Source organism: Camellia sinensis, chromosome 11 (genome assembly GCF_055761805.1).
Source record: "Camellia sinensis isolate YWXY chromosome 11, ASM5576180v1, whole genome shotgun sequence".
NCBI lineage: Eukaryota > Viridiplantae > Streptophyta > Magnoliopsida > Ericales > Theaceae > Camellia > Camellia sinensis.
In genome coordinates this window covers 33,860,278-33,875,854 of record NC_138971.1, presented here as the reverse complement: position 1 = coordinate 33,875,854, position 15,577 = coordinate 33,860,278, and positions in this window count along the sequence as shown.

The window sequence follows — 15,577 nt, the reverse complement described above, 5'->3', positions numbered from 1 at the left end:
TCCCACATTCACAGATAAGCATATAAGCTGTATCTACACTTCACAAAGATAAGCATATGAGCTCTATCTTCACTTCTCTGGACAAGCATATGAGCTATGTCTACGGAGTTCATCCCCTATCTTCTCCCAACACTATCCGGTTTAGAGGTACATCCCCCATCTTCCCCTAAACCGCGGAGTACATCCCCCATCTCCTCCACACATAACGTATACAAACACATTGGTTCTATATACCATCTTTCAATACATACATTTAATGTATTCTATCAACCGTCAAATTCCATGACACATTCCATTGACAAGTTTTCGTTTGCCTAATCATCATGCATTGCCTACAACAATCACGACTATCCTCCACCGATAGCCCAAAGCAGTAATTTCTAAACAGAAAATAAATGCACAAATGGATATTCAATCAACATTTCATTTCAGTGAGTGATAAATAGTTCAACTACACCCTTTAACCCCATACATTCCCAATCTCAACGTTCTCATTTCATAACCTCATTTCTCACGATTAATTAACCCAATTAATCAAACAACGTAATTAGGGCATGTTCCATAATTAACATTACAACCCTTAAGGTCCCATTTTCAACAATGATTCAACATTTATTCCATTTCTCTATGCCAAACATGCATCTAGGTTTATTATAAATAAAACCCCAACTTTTGTAAAATTACACAAGAGCCCCGAACTTTCACAAATTTACCAACCCAACCCCAACATCTCAAAATACTAAAATTTAAAGACAAAATCCATGGAGAGGAGTAGGATATCCCTACCTCAAATCCGGAGCCCCAAGAGAGAAGATGACAACACCCAACGTGCTCTAAATCTCGAAATTTTTGGATCACAACGACGCCCTCGACGATCCACACAACTTTTACAAAGGCCGAAGAGAAGGAGGACACTCTAACTAGATCAAACCCTAGAGAGAAGGGAGTATCTAGAGAGAGAGGCTCTCAAAAAGTTTTTAGAGAAAGGTAGGAGAGAGAAAGAAAAGCAAAAAGTGATTTGAAATCACCCAGCGGATAACTCATATACGCATGACCCGCTCGAGCGAAAAACACGACGCTCGAGCGTCAAGAACAAAACTCTGGACACGCTCGAGCGCAATAAGACCCGCTCGAGCGCCAAGACACAAGAATAAAGCACTTTCGCTCGAGCGCGAAAACCAGACCGCTCGAGCGCAGATTTCCACCTCCCAGAACTTACACCCAGAAAGTACTACCCGCTCGAGCGCCACCGCTCGAGCGTAAACAAACTCGCTCGAGCGTAAAAATCCCACCTGCAGAAGTTTTGCAGGAACACGAAAATACTGGAAGTGTGCAATACCCGCTCGAGCGCAAGGAGACCCGCTCGAGCGGACCACCTAAAAACTGAACAACAAGGAATTGAAACCAAGGCCTAACCAACCTGTAACAACCTTCCTCAAAACATCCTAAAACTCAATCAAAGGGAATTAAAGGACAACAACAAGGCAGATACCACTACCACTTCACGGAACCGAGTCCGGAATTCAACGGAACAGTAAAGGAACAACCGGGATCGCTATAACCTTCCCCCCTTAAAGAATTTCGTCCCCGAAATTAAGCATAAGTTTCAAAAACAGGTTTTCCTCCATTTTTAACAATGTTACATTTTAACATTCAACAACTCGACCCATTACCGGTCATCCCATCTCTTATCAAGAGGCATTTCACAATATGTAATCAACATATGTACTTTCAACATGCATCAACATTACGCATTTTCTTTCCATTTTCAACAATATATTCAACTGATATAATGTTACATTCAACTTCCATATGAGGCAAGTTCCAAAACATACTTTCAACAAATCAAAACATTTTCAATGTTTCACAACTTAAGACATATATAAAAGCTCTTAAGTTCAACACTATACCAAAATGTAAATGCAAGATTACATATCAACAAACAAGTCCGGATATTTTTCGCAGACTTCCAACTCCCGTTCCCAAGTGGCTTCCTCCACTCTGTGATGTTTCCACAAGACTTTCACCAAAGGAATGGTCTTGCCACGCAGGACCTGATCCCGCCTATCCAAGACCCGAACCGGTCTCTCCTCATACGAGGCATCCTCATCTACCTCTAAATCGGTCCAATCCAACACATGTGATGGATCTGGCTCATACTTCCGAAGCATACTCACATGAAACACGTCATGAACTCCGGACAACTGCGGCGGTAAAGCTAACCGATAAGCAACCTCGCCAATCCTCTCAAGGATCTCAAAAGGCCCAATAAACCGAGGGGATAACTTCCTGCTCTTCCCAAACCTCATCAAGCCCCGTCTAGGTGATATCTTCAGAAAGACATGGTCACCCACCTCAAACGCCAAAGGCCTCCTCCTACGGTCAGCATACGATTTCTGACAACTCTGGGCTGTAACAAGCCTTCTACGGATAAGCTCAACCTTCTCCGTCGTCTCCCTAAGCAACTCCGGACCCAACAAAGGTGCATCACCCACCTCGGCCCAACAAACTGGAGACCTACACGGTCGGCCATACAAGGCCTCAAACGGTGCCATACCGATACTAGACTGAAAACTGTTGTTGTAGGCAAACTCTACCAAGGGTAAATGCCTCTCCCGCGTCCCACTGAAGTCAAGGACACAACCCCGAGGCATATCTTCAAGGATCTGAATAGTACGCTCGGACTGCCCATCAGTCTGAGGATGATAAGCCGTACTAAAGGTCAACTTGGTGCCCAAGGCACTCTGCAAACTCTGCCACAACCTGGCGGTAAAACGAGGGTCTCTATCTGAGACGATCGTCACTAGGACCCCGTGCAACCTCACTATGTCCCGAATATACAAGTCGGCAAGGTGATCCACTGAATCTCTCACGTGCATAGGAATGAAGTGCGCCGACTTAGTCAACCGGTCTACAACCACCCAAATAGCATCACTACCCTGCTGAGTCCTCGGAAGACCTACAACGAAGTCCATAGTGACATGCTCCCACTTCCACTCGGCAATAGGCAAGGGTTGTAACAAACTCGCTGGCCTCTGATGCTCGGCCTTCACTTGCTGGCAAGTAAGGCACTTCGATACGAAAACAACCACATCTCTCTTCATACCCCGCCACCAAAACTGGCGACCCAAATCCCAATACATCTTAGTACCCCCGGGATGCACCGCAAGGCGCGAATGATGAAACTCTCAGAGTACCTCCTCTCGGCAAGACTCCGGTACGAGCAAACGGTCTCGGTATCTCACACTCAGGTCGGGATACACCGTCGAACCCTTCTCAACTCTCCCACTGGAGATCTTCTCTCGGAAGGACTCTACCTCAAGGTCACCTCTCTGTGCCTCTAATACTCTAGTCACAAGTGTAGGTTGTGCAACAACTAAAAACAAGGCCGCAGCCTCAACAGATTCGCCCAGTAGCAAATCAAACTCACCAAGTGCTCCCAACATCTCCTATTCCCGGATGGCTATACAAGCAACACGGCCACAACGTTGGCCTTTCCCGGGTGATAGTGCAACTCAAAATCATAGTCCTCAATGAACTCCATCCACCTCCTCTGCCTCAAATTCAAGTCCCTCTGTGTAAACAGATACTTCAAACTCTTGTGGTCCGAGAACACCTCGAACCTCTCACCATAAAGATAATGCCTCCAGATCTTTAAGGCAAAGATCACAGCCGCTAAGTCTAGATCGTGTGTAGGGTAATTCTTCTCGTGTATTTTCAACTGACGTGAGCCATAAGCTACCACTTTTCCTTCTTGCATCAACACACACCCCAAACCCTCTCGTGAGGCATCACAATAAACCGCATAACCCAACCCTCTCTCCGGAATAATCAAAACCGGTGCGGTGGTCAATCTAACTTTCAACTCTTGGAACGACTTTTCGCAAGTCTCACTCCACACAAACTTGATTCCCTTCCGAGTCAGTCTAGTCAACGGCAAAGCTAACCTGGAGAAATCTTTCACAAACCGACGGTAATACCCAGCTAATCCCAGAAAACTGCGGATCTCAAACACACTCTAAGGCTGTGCCCAATCTTGCACTGCCTCAATCTTAGATGTATCAACAGACACCCCTTCCCCGGAAACCACATGGCCTAAGAATTTCACCTCTCCTAGCCAGAACTCACACTTCCCAAACTTGGCATACAGCCTATGGGCTCTAAGCAGCTCAAGTACCACTCTCAAGTGTTCCTCGTGCTGCTCCTCAGAAGGCGAATAGATAAGAATGTCGTCCACGAAGATGACCACAAATCGATCTAAGAACTCCCGAAAAATCCGGTTCATCAAGTCCATAAAGATTGCCGGTGCATTGGTAAGCCCAAATGGCATCACCAGAAACTCATAATGGCCATACCGCGTACGGAATGCCGTCTTCGGAATATCCTCTTCCCTGACCCTCAACTGGTGGTAACCCGATCTCAAGTCTATCTTAGAGAAACAACGGGAACCTTTCAACTGGTCAAACAGATCATCTATACGGGGCATAGGGTACTTATTCTTGACCGTAGCCCGATTCAACTTCCGGTAGTCAATACACAACCTCAAGGCACCATCTTTCTTTTTAGCAAAGAGGGCCGGTGCCCCCCACGGTGAAACGCTAGGGCGAATAAAGCCCTTATCTAACAACTCTTGAGGCTGAACTTTCAACTCAACCAACTCTGCTGGAGCAAAACGATAAGGTGCCATAGAGATCGGCGCCGTGCCGGGCACTAAATCAATGGAGAACTCGATCTCCCGATGAGGTGGCAAACTAACGAGATCCTCGGGAAAGACGTCCGAGTACTCACAAACTACCCTCGGCAACACAACCTGGATCTTACCACACTCACCACTCTCAAAGCTAGCAAGTAAACCACTAAGCTCACTCCGCCCTCGTGGATCATACCCCGGTGGCAAAACACTACCAACCCAGTCTCCCAGAAAATGGAAACACTCCCCGCTCAAGGTACAAACTGTGACCCTCTGGCGGTAGCAATCAATAACAGCTCGGTACGACGATAACCAATCCATACCCAAAATGACATCAAAACCCTTCATGGGCATGACAACAAACGGAAAAGGAAGCCTATGGTCGGCGACCTCTATATCACAACCTCTACAACCATGTTTCAGAATCAACTCACCCCCAAGAGGTGACACTACACAAATAGGAGATGCTAACTGTGCTAACTCCAATTCCAAAACAGATGCAAATGCAGCAGATACAAAAGAATGAGATGCACCCGTGTCTATCAACACACTAGCAACCAAGTTGCAAAACAGAAAAGTACCTCTCACTACTGATGGAGCCGGTACTAGATCCTGCGCAGTAACAGCATACACGCGCCCTGTAGGCCCCTGATCTACCTGCTCACTCCTCGGAGCAAACGACTGCTGCACAGACTGGGATGACGAAGCTCCCGGATGGGCCCTCGAGGCCTGCACAGACTGAGCTGGCTGAAAACCCTGCGTCTGCCTAGAACCGGACGCTCCTGACGTGGCACTCAACTGTGGGCAAAACCTCTTCAGGTGCCCAGGTTGTCCACACTGATAACACGACAAGGACTGCCCCCTGCCCAAACTCTGACTCTGCGGTCTAGCTGAAGAAGAAGCAGCTCTCTGACCCCCACCCTTCTGCGGGCAAACCGAAACCTTGTGACCCAGCTGGCCACACTTGTAACAAGCAAACTCCCCCTGATTGCCTCTCCCGGAGCCTGCACTCGGCATTGGGAAGGTCGATCTAGCAACACCACCCTGCGACTGCTGAGGGTTAGAACCCCTCTGCCTCCTGCCATCACCCTGGCCATCTTGGCTCCTCTTGGAGCCTTTCTGCCCCTCATCCTCCTCCTGCATCATGAGCTCCATATGAGCTGCAGCATCCACTAGGTGCCTATACGCTCGGATGAAAGACCCACCAACCCTCAACTTGAGGCCCCGCCTCAACTTCCGCTCAAACTCATAGCAACGGCGTTCCTCAGACGCCACCAGTTCAGGTGCAAACCTGGACAGACTAGTGAAAGTGGCCTCAAACTCTGCCACGGACATGCCCTGCTGATTAAGCCGGTAAACTGATCCCTCAGCTGCTCCTTAGCTGCTGCAGACAAAAACCTCTCCTGGAAAGCATTTACAAACGCCTCCCACGTACCACCAGCACGAGCCTTCTCGTACTTCCACCATTGACCCACATCTCCCTTCAGCTGGAAGGATGCCAAGGTCACTTTCAGTGCTCCGTCCTCGATGCCAAGCATCTCGAACATCTTACTCATTTGCTCTAGCCACTCATTAGCCTTCAGTGGCTCCTTCAGATCCCCGATAAACTCATCCGGATTAGACTGCAAAAACTCCCTCTTCAAGAAAGAAGGCCCTACCTCAGCTGCCTGATTCCCAGCTCTAAGAATACCCAAAGCTCCTGCTATCTCTCTGGCCAAGGCACCCATGGCCTGCTGACCCGCTGGCTCGGCCACATCGGCCTGACCAACTCCCTCCTGTACTGCCGGAACCTCCTCCGGTAACGGCACTTCCTGCCTCGCAGGTCTACCACGCCTAGCACCTCTTCCTCATCCTGACATCCTAATAAAGGTAACCAAGACTATTAGCACATTCACAAATGTGCCGAAGCTATAACACTCGCATCCTAAAGCATGGACAACTGTAATTCATTCCACGTAAGCACATAGACACATAAGAACTTACGAATTTCATTTCCGGATAATGATAGTCCCGAGGCGTTACTAGAGTTCCAGTTAGAAACAGCATTGATCAAGTGCCTTTCCAACGAGACTCCCAGAAACCCAAGGATCCAATCAACATCCTAGAAACTACATTCCATACCCAAATAAACACATAAGCATGTTATCAATTAAACACGTAGCATATAACACTATATCTAAGTCTCTATCAAGCGAGACAAACCCACTGTGATACTAATCATTTCCCACGTACCCAAATTATTCGAACCCGATACGCTCTGATACCAAGTTGTAACGCCCTTAATGTAATGACATTAAACCCATCAATAGAGACATGAATTGAAAGTAAAGATAAACATTCTCTTATTCATTAGAGTAATTTCTTACAAAAGTGTTACATGTTAACAACAAAAGCAAATGCCCTACGGGCTTACAGCTTTCCAAGTTAACACTTGGTTACAACAAAAGAGTACTAACTCATTTACACATTAAGCCCTTGGCTTGAATATACATGTAATACATCAAAGAAATAAAACGACAAAAGTCCGCCTGCCTCTAGCCTCCCAAGCTACGTCCTTGGAGGTGGCATGCTACCTGTACCTGAAAATGATATTCCCATATAGGGTGAGCCACAGCCCAGTAGAAATACACTAAACCAACCATGAACAATGACTAAAAGATTAGCAATTGATAGATGGCCAACACTGATACATCCACATAAATCACATTTTTATGTCATTCGACTTATGAGTCCAAGTTACTTTTCATTTTCCCTTTTTCAACAGATAAGCACATTAGCTTTATCCTCATCTCAACCGATATGTATAAAAACTATATCCCATATTCACAGATAAGCATATAAGCTATATCCACATTCTCAACAGATATGTATAACAACTATATCCCACATTCACAGATAAGCATATAAGCTGTATCTACACTTCACAAAGATAAGCATATGAGCTCTATCTTCACTTCTCTGGACAAGCATATGAGCTATGTCTACGGAGTTCATCCCCTATCTTCTCCCAACACTATCCGGTTTAGAGGTACATCCCCCATCTTCCCCTAAATCGCGGAGTACATCCCCCATCTCCTCCTCGACACATAACGTATACAAACACATTGGTTCTATATACCATCTTTCAATACATACAGTTAATGTATTCTATCAACCATCAAATTCCATGACACATTCCATTGACTAGTTTTCGTTTGCCTAATCATCATGCATTGCCTACAACAATCACGACTATCCTCCACCGATAGCCCAAAGCAGTTATTTCTAAACAGAAAATAAATGCCCAAATGGATATTCAATCAACATTTCATTTTGGTGAGTGATAAATAGTTCAACTACACCCTTTAACCCCATACATTCCCAATCTCAACATTCCCATTTCATAACCTCATTTCTCACGATTAATTAACCCAATTAATCAAACAACGTAATTAGGGCATGTTCCATAATTAACATTACAACCCTTAAGGTCCCATTTTCAACAATGATTCAACATTTATTCCATTTCTCTATGCCAAACATGTATCTAGGTTTATTATAAATAAAACCCTAACATTTGTAAAATTACACAAGAGCCCCGAACTTTCACAAATTTACCAACCCAACCCCAACATCTCAAAATACTAAAATTTAAAGACAAAATCCATGGAGAGGAGTAGGATATCCCTACCTCAAATCTGGAGCCCCAAGAGAGAAGATGACAACACCCAACGTGCTCTAAATCCCGAAATTTTCGGATCACAACGACGCCCTCGACGATCCACACAACTTTTACAAAGGCCGAAGAGAAGGAGGATACTCTAACTAGATCAAACCCTAGAGAGAAGGGAGTATCTAGAGAGAGAGGCTCTCAAAAAGTTTTTAGAGAAAGGTAGGAGAGAGAAAGAAAAGCAAAAAGTGATTTGAAATCACCCAGCGGATAACTCATATACGTATGACCTGCTCGAGCGGAAAACACGACGCTCGAGCGTCAAGAACAAAACTCTGGACACGCTCGAGCGCAATAAGACCCGCTCGAGCGCCAAGACACAAGACTAAAGCACTTCCGCTCGAGCGCGAAAACCAGACCGCTCGAGCGCAGATTTCCATCTCCCAGAACTTACACCCAGAAAGTACTACCCGCTCGAGCGCCAAACGACCCGCTCGATCGCCACCGCTCGAGCGTAAACAAACTCGCTCGAGCGTAAAAATCCCACCTGCAGAAGTTTTGCAGGAACACGAAAATACTGGAAGTGTGGAATACCCGCTCGAGCGCAAGGAGACCCGCTCGAGCGGACCACTTAAAAACTGAGCAACAAGGAATTGAAACCAAGGCCTAACCAACCTGTAACAACCTTCCTCAAAACATCCTAAAACTCAATCAAAGGGAATTAAAGGACAACAACAAGGCAGATACCACTACCACTTCACGGAACCGAGTCCGGAATTCAACGGAACAGTAAAGGAACAACCGGGATCGCGATATTTAATTCCTTGAAAAATCCAACACATATGATTATTATCAAAATATTAAACTTTAATATAATATAAAAAAAGAAAAAAACAAGACATTTAAAATAAAAAAATAAAACATTTAAAAATCACAATTCACATATATAGATAATTGTAAACACAATCTGTTCATAACACGGGTGATATGCTAGTCTATACTATATATTAAGCAAAAGGAGGTTTTTAAGCCACAAGCCTTGTGGGAGGTCTAATATCTCAATCATAATTTTCTAATTTTTTGATTAAAAAAAAAAACCTCAGTATTTATTAATTTCTCCAAATCCCCATGGCTTTTGGGAGATTTGGTCAAAACCCCTCTCATAATTATTTAATCATTTTATTTACTATTTTAATGGTTCTTCTTTACAATTATTTTTTTTATTATGAAAAAAATATTATTGTAATTAGATAGCATAAAAATATTTGTGATTTGTATGATTGAAGTTATCTCATTTTTTGATGTATTTGGTCTAGCAAAATAAATAAATAAATTATAATTTGTATTTGGTTTAGCAATTTCTTCTTTTGTGTACTATTTTAATGGTTCTTTTGATTGAAGTTATCTCCTTTTTTTATTTGTATTTGGTGTAGCAAAAAAAAATTATAATTTGATTTTTTAATATGATCGAAGTTAGATAAATATAAACACTCACAAAGAGAAAAATGTGTTTGTAGTTAGTTCAACAGTTCTTTTTTTTAATGTGATTATAGTTAGTTCAATGGTTCTTTTTTTTTTTTTTTTAATGTGATTGTATTATAATTAGTTTAATGGTTCTTTTTTTTCATTTTTTTTTTATTATGGGAAAAATGTGATATGATTATAGTTTGTTCAATGATTCTTTTTTTTAATGTGCTTGTATAGTAGTTAGTTCAATAGTTTTTTTTTTTCATTTATTTTTTTTATTGTGAGAAAAATGTGATGTGATTGTAGTTTGTTCAATGGTTTTTTCTTTAATGTGATTTAATCATTTTAACGGTTCTTCTTTATAATTAATTTTTTTTATTATGAAAAAAATATGATTGTAGTTAGATAGCATAAAAATATTTGTGATTTGTATGATTGAAGTTATCTCCTTTTTTTATTTGTATTTGGTCTAGCCAAAAAAAAAAAAAAAATTTGTAGTTTGATTTTTTAATATGATTGAAGTTAGATAAATATAAACACTCACAAAGAGAAAAATGTGATTGTAGTTAGTTCAATGGTTATTTTTTTAAAATGTAGATTGGTCAGAAGAATGTCTATACCTTTCAAAAGGTTAAAAAAAGGGGGTAAATTACATTGACACCCCCTGAGGTTTATGTTTATTACACTTCTCCCACTCACCTTTTGGAAATTATATCTCTCCCCTGAGGTTTAAAGTTTCATTGCAGATTCCCCCTCAGCCCTTTCAATTTTTTTAAATACCAATTTTACCCTCATTGGGTAAATTACATTGACACCCCTCACAATTTAGAAATTATAATGCCCTCCTTAAGGTTTAAAGTAATATTACCAATTGCCCCTTGGTTAGTATTAGTTGGAAAAAAAAATTCATTAAAAAAAAATTAATTGGAAAAAAATTAATTGAAAAAAAAAAATTTGTTAGTAAAATTTTTAAATTTTTGTTTAAAAACCAACGTAAACTCATTTTTTGAATTTACGTTTTTTCCTCAAATTTACAAACTGAGACAACCATTTATAAACCAAAAAAATTATCAAACAAGTTTTTATGACAGTTTTTAAAATTTTATAAATATAAATTGAAAATTGAAAACGAAATGGTTACCAAACAGGTTTTAGATGGTAAAAATGTCGTAAAATTAACATATAATTAAATTAGTTATCAACACAAGAAATGACTTATCAAAATATTCTTAGGCTATGTATGGTTTGATTTTTCAAAATTTTTTTAAAAAATTAAAAATTAATTTGGTTAAGAAATAAAAAAATAAAAAAATTATTTTCATTTTGTTTAAAAAATAAATTTTTTATTTCTTATTTCTTAACCAAATTAATTTTTAATTTAAAAAAAATCTAAAAATCAAACCATACATAGCCTAAGAATCTTTTGATAAGTCATTTTTTACGTTGGTAACTTATTTAATTATTTTTTAATTTTACGATATTTTTACCATTTGAGACCTGTTTGGTAACCATTTTGTTTTCAGTTTTCAATTTATATTTACAAAAATTTAAAAAACTGTCATAAAAGCTTGTTTGATAATTTTTTTAGTTTATAAATGATTGTCTTAGTTTGTAACCTTGAGAAAAAAAACGTAAATTCAGAAAATGAGTTTTCGTTGGTTTTTAAACAAAAATTTACAAATTTTTCTAACAAAATTATTTTTTGAATTAATTTTTTTCCAATTAATATTTTTTTTTATGAATTTTTTTTCCAATTAATAATAAAAGTTTCTACGACGTGTATATGGCGTGCCGTTAATGTATCAATTACACACGACGCACATACGATAACCGTAAAAAATATTACACTTTTCACAGCGCACAAAAAGTCAGTCGTTAAAAATATTAAATTTTTCATGACGCACAAAAAGTCAACCTTTAAAAATATTAAACTTTTTATGACGCATAATCTAAGTCGTTAATAATAAGATAAAAAAAACAAGCGCGAAAATATAAATTTTCTCCAAAAAAAAAAAAAAAGGCGGCAAAATAAATTCTCTTATACACTTTTTCCCCCAAGAATCTCTTTGGCTTCTAATTGGTTCTAATTTGGAAAGGGAACGTAGAGAGGGAAGGGTTTCAATCTCTGTAAGACCGAATCGATTTCTCTTGTGTATCTGAAATCAGAGTTATAGATCTCTTCTTCATGGTGTTCTTCCTGTAAGGAGTCCTTGAAAGCAACGATTAAGAGTGTATTTCATTGACTGGTAAGTTGGTTGTCTTCATCTTCATCTTCATCTTTGGTTTTGGTTTTGGTTTTTTCCCCCCCTCATATTTGTGTAGATTCATAGACTGCTTATTCCTCTCCTTACCTTATTTTGTATGAAAATTATTTAATTTTGATTTTTTCAGATATTCCCCAAATTTGTAATAAGGGATTTCGAATATGAGTTCCATTGTTTCGAATCTAATTGAAAACCATGAAGCAGATAAAAAAAAAATCGACTTGAAAGTTCTCTCTCTCTCTCTCTCTCTCCACCATTTCACAAAGAAACAGAGTAAGTAGTGTTTTCTTCGTATTCTTTGCGAAGCTCTGAATCGCGAGACCACAAAATCGAACGAAGACAGGTCTTCATTGGCCGTCGAATCTGCGGGGCAAAACCCTACATCTGAGTTGATCTGTTTTCGATCAGCCTCAGCATTCTAAATATTAGATCCATTGGATCGGAGACCATGCCAGTGGCTGCTTCCGCCATATACTACTTGAATCTCCACGGCGATGTCCTCATCAATCGTCGCTACTGCGACGACGTTGGGTTAGCTCCTCTCTCTCTCTCTCTATACATACATATATATATATATGTATGTATGTATATTTATTCAATTATAGGTTTATATGCTTGAAATGTATGAATTACATATGAAGAATAACTTGCATTGAGTATATATTTGACTTCCTTGATGTGGATTGACATACATATATATATATTTTTCTTTCTTTCCTCTTTTGCATAGTAACTTGAGGAATTTTGCTGCTTAAGTACTTTAATTTTTTCAAGGACCAAATGTATTTTCCTTAGTTATGGTTCGTTAGTTTGTTCCACTCTTTTGAATTACCCTTCTTTAACTGAAGCAGATTTATTGTTATTTATGGATCAAGTTGGGATAATACTTAAGATTTTTTTTTTCTTTAGCAGACGGTATAAAGAGAAAAAGGAAGAAGTGGCAGAGACAGAGGTTGATCCTGAATGAGATCAACGGATGGTTTTTGCTTATGAACTTTTTATTGCTGTATCAATTACATTTTATGTCTTGGGCAAACCTAAATAAAATCCAAAATTTGGGAATTTTTTAACTGTATTTTTATACAAGAAATTGGAACTTGCCATATTTTATTTAAAAAAGTTCAAAGGGTGCTAAATGAAATTCAATTACTTAGTCTTTACTGTGTTTGAACTTTGAAGATCTATTATTTTATTTTATACAGGTAAATGAAGCTGGCCAAAATGAATCAATTTTCACATTCATTTTAATTTCTATTATCTTTAGGGTACGATTTATAAGATTTTGGTAGGCAATCAAAGCCATCTATTGGAGACCCACTTACTCTGTGCATGCTTGCCTTGCAGCTGCCACCAGAAGTTTTGTGCTTCTTGGGCTACTCACTGTGGGGCTATAACGTAATATGTGATGGTATATTACGTTTGATGGTGAACTAATTATTTGTGTTGAGTATTTCTAATACCGTTGAATTACAATTCCAGGTCTGAGATGTACGCCTTATAATGGACCGCAATTCAAGTCATTCCAAGAGAGTTGGGTAAGTTCAATTTTTCCTTCCATAGCCAAAAAATTATCTCAATTTAATTTTTTATTATGCTATAACTATTTTAATTCTATCATTAGTGGAGGTTTGTCATCTCGTAATGAGGTCAAAGATAGAAGTCTACACTTCTTTTAACAACTAAGGTTGTTATCAACAAGTGAAGATGACAGAGCAAAAGGCACCCTAATCATATCGAAAAAGTCTACATGCTAAATTGACAAGTAATTATGGGCTAACAAAATTGCAGTAAGGCCAAGTCCAATGCTTTGTAAGATATATGATGACCCACTGCCCTTCTCTTTCACCCTCCTCCTCCACACAATGTAAACTCGCCAAGTTGTTTTGTTTGGTTTTGGGGATGGGCTTCATGAAATTGCATTGGTTAAAATTTGGTTTCGGTAATGGAGAAATGTTTTAAACATTGCGTAGCTATTAATGGATTTGTATTATTCTAGTGATTTTAAAATATTAAGGGTGAATATTGTGGGAAAAAACTGATGGACATTTTTTTTTTTTGGTGAAGGATGGTATTTGCTTTGATGTCTCATATTTCATTTATTAGTGGAAGTTGTTTACTTTCCCTAGTGCTTCCACGCATTAATAGATATTTGATCAATAACAATTAGAGAGTGTTTGATTGTACAATTCGAGTTCATTAAATTGTACACTACTGGTATATTCTATAAGTCATAATGGTCCATTCCATTTATTGCTTGTTGTATCCCCTGCAAGTTAGTGGGTTTGATGGTGTGGTTAATAATATATTCCCCACCCACCTCCAAAAAAGGAAAAAAATATGTTTAGACTGGGCAGTATCATTTGTTAATCTTATTATTGTATTCACTTTCACATCTAATCAATGTCCATTTCCCTTCTTAGTACCATCTAGATGCTAATGCAGCTTCTTTGCAGTTATATTGAATTTTTTGATGCAATGCCAGTCCCTATGGCAATAGCACTCTCTAGCCAGCCTCTTCTTGGTTAGCCAGTAATGGTTAAACCATCAGAAGCTGAAGAAAATCTGGTTCAGTCTACTACAGCCACAGCTGGGGCTGTAGGTGGGCTCATAGGCCCCTATTTGGGGGGAGCTAGAAGAGTATGTTCCTTTCTATTGAGGTAAGAAACATCTTCTATTCCTTTCTTATGCGTTTTCTTATACATGGCTGTGTTGCTGCAACATTGTGTCCTTGCTGCCCAGGTGAAGAAACCACACTGGTTGTCTTACCCATGTGCTGCCACTGTCCATGTGACATGACCATAAAGAAAGGATTGGTTTTCCCTCAGCTGATGATTTTTCTGTAGTTTTTCATGTATGAATGTCTAAATTGATTGGTTTACTTTTTTGGGTTGAAAATTTTGCCCTAAATCTGGATGCATTTGACCTTTCTCAATGATAAAAGTGTTTTTTTTTTCTTTTTCTTCTTCTTCTTCTTCTTCTTCTTCTTCTTCTTCTTCTTTTTTATTTTTTATTTTTTTTTAATCTTTTCTGAATCCTAGATTAGGAACAAAAAGCGGACCTTGGAAATTGGTTTGGTCGGAGATAGAGTAGGAAAATGCCTGAACTCGTGCATAAGTTTCGAGTTCCATATTTTCCCCCTCTGTGCATAATGATGAATTCAAACATAATTTCATGATGGGGTAACTGTTTATGCTATGGAGATTCACAAGTTCATAAAAGAAAATTATCTTATTTTGAAGTAAAATATGGCTTGATTCCATTAGTTCTAAAATTTCATGTTTATGTGCATTGGCAGAACATATTTTGCAAGGCTCTTGGAAATTTGATGTTGTTACTTAGAATATATATTCCAATAATGTTGTCATACATTACAACACAAGTTCATCATAGAACTTTGGCAACATCACTCTCCTCAAAACAATTTTTGCATCCTAGGGATTGAGTGTTAAAGACCTTGTTGTTCTTTTAGTTGTAGTAATTTGTCTACTTTGATGATTGTTAACTTGT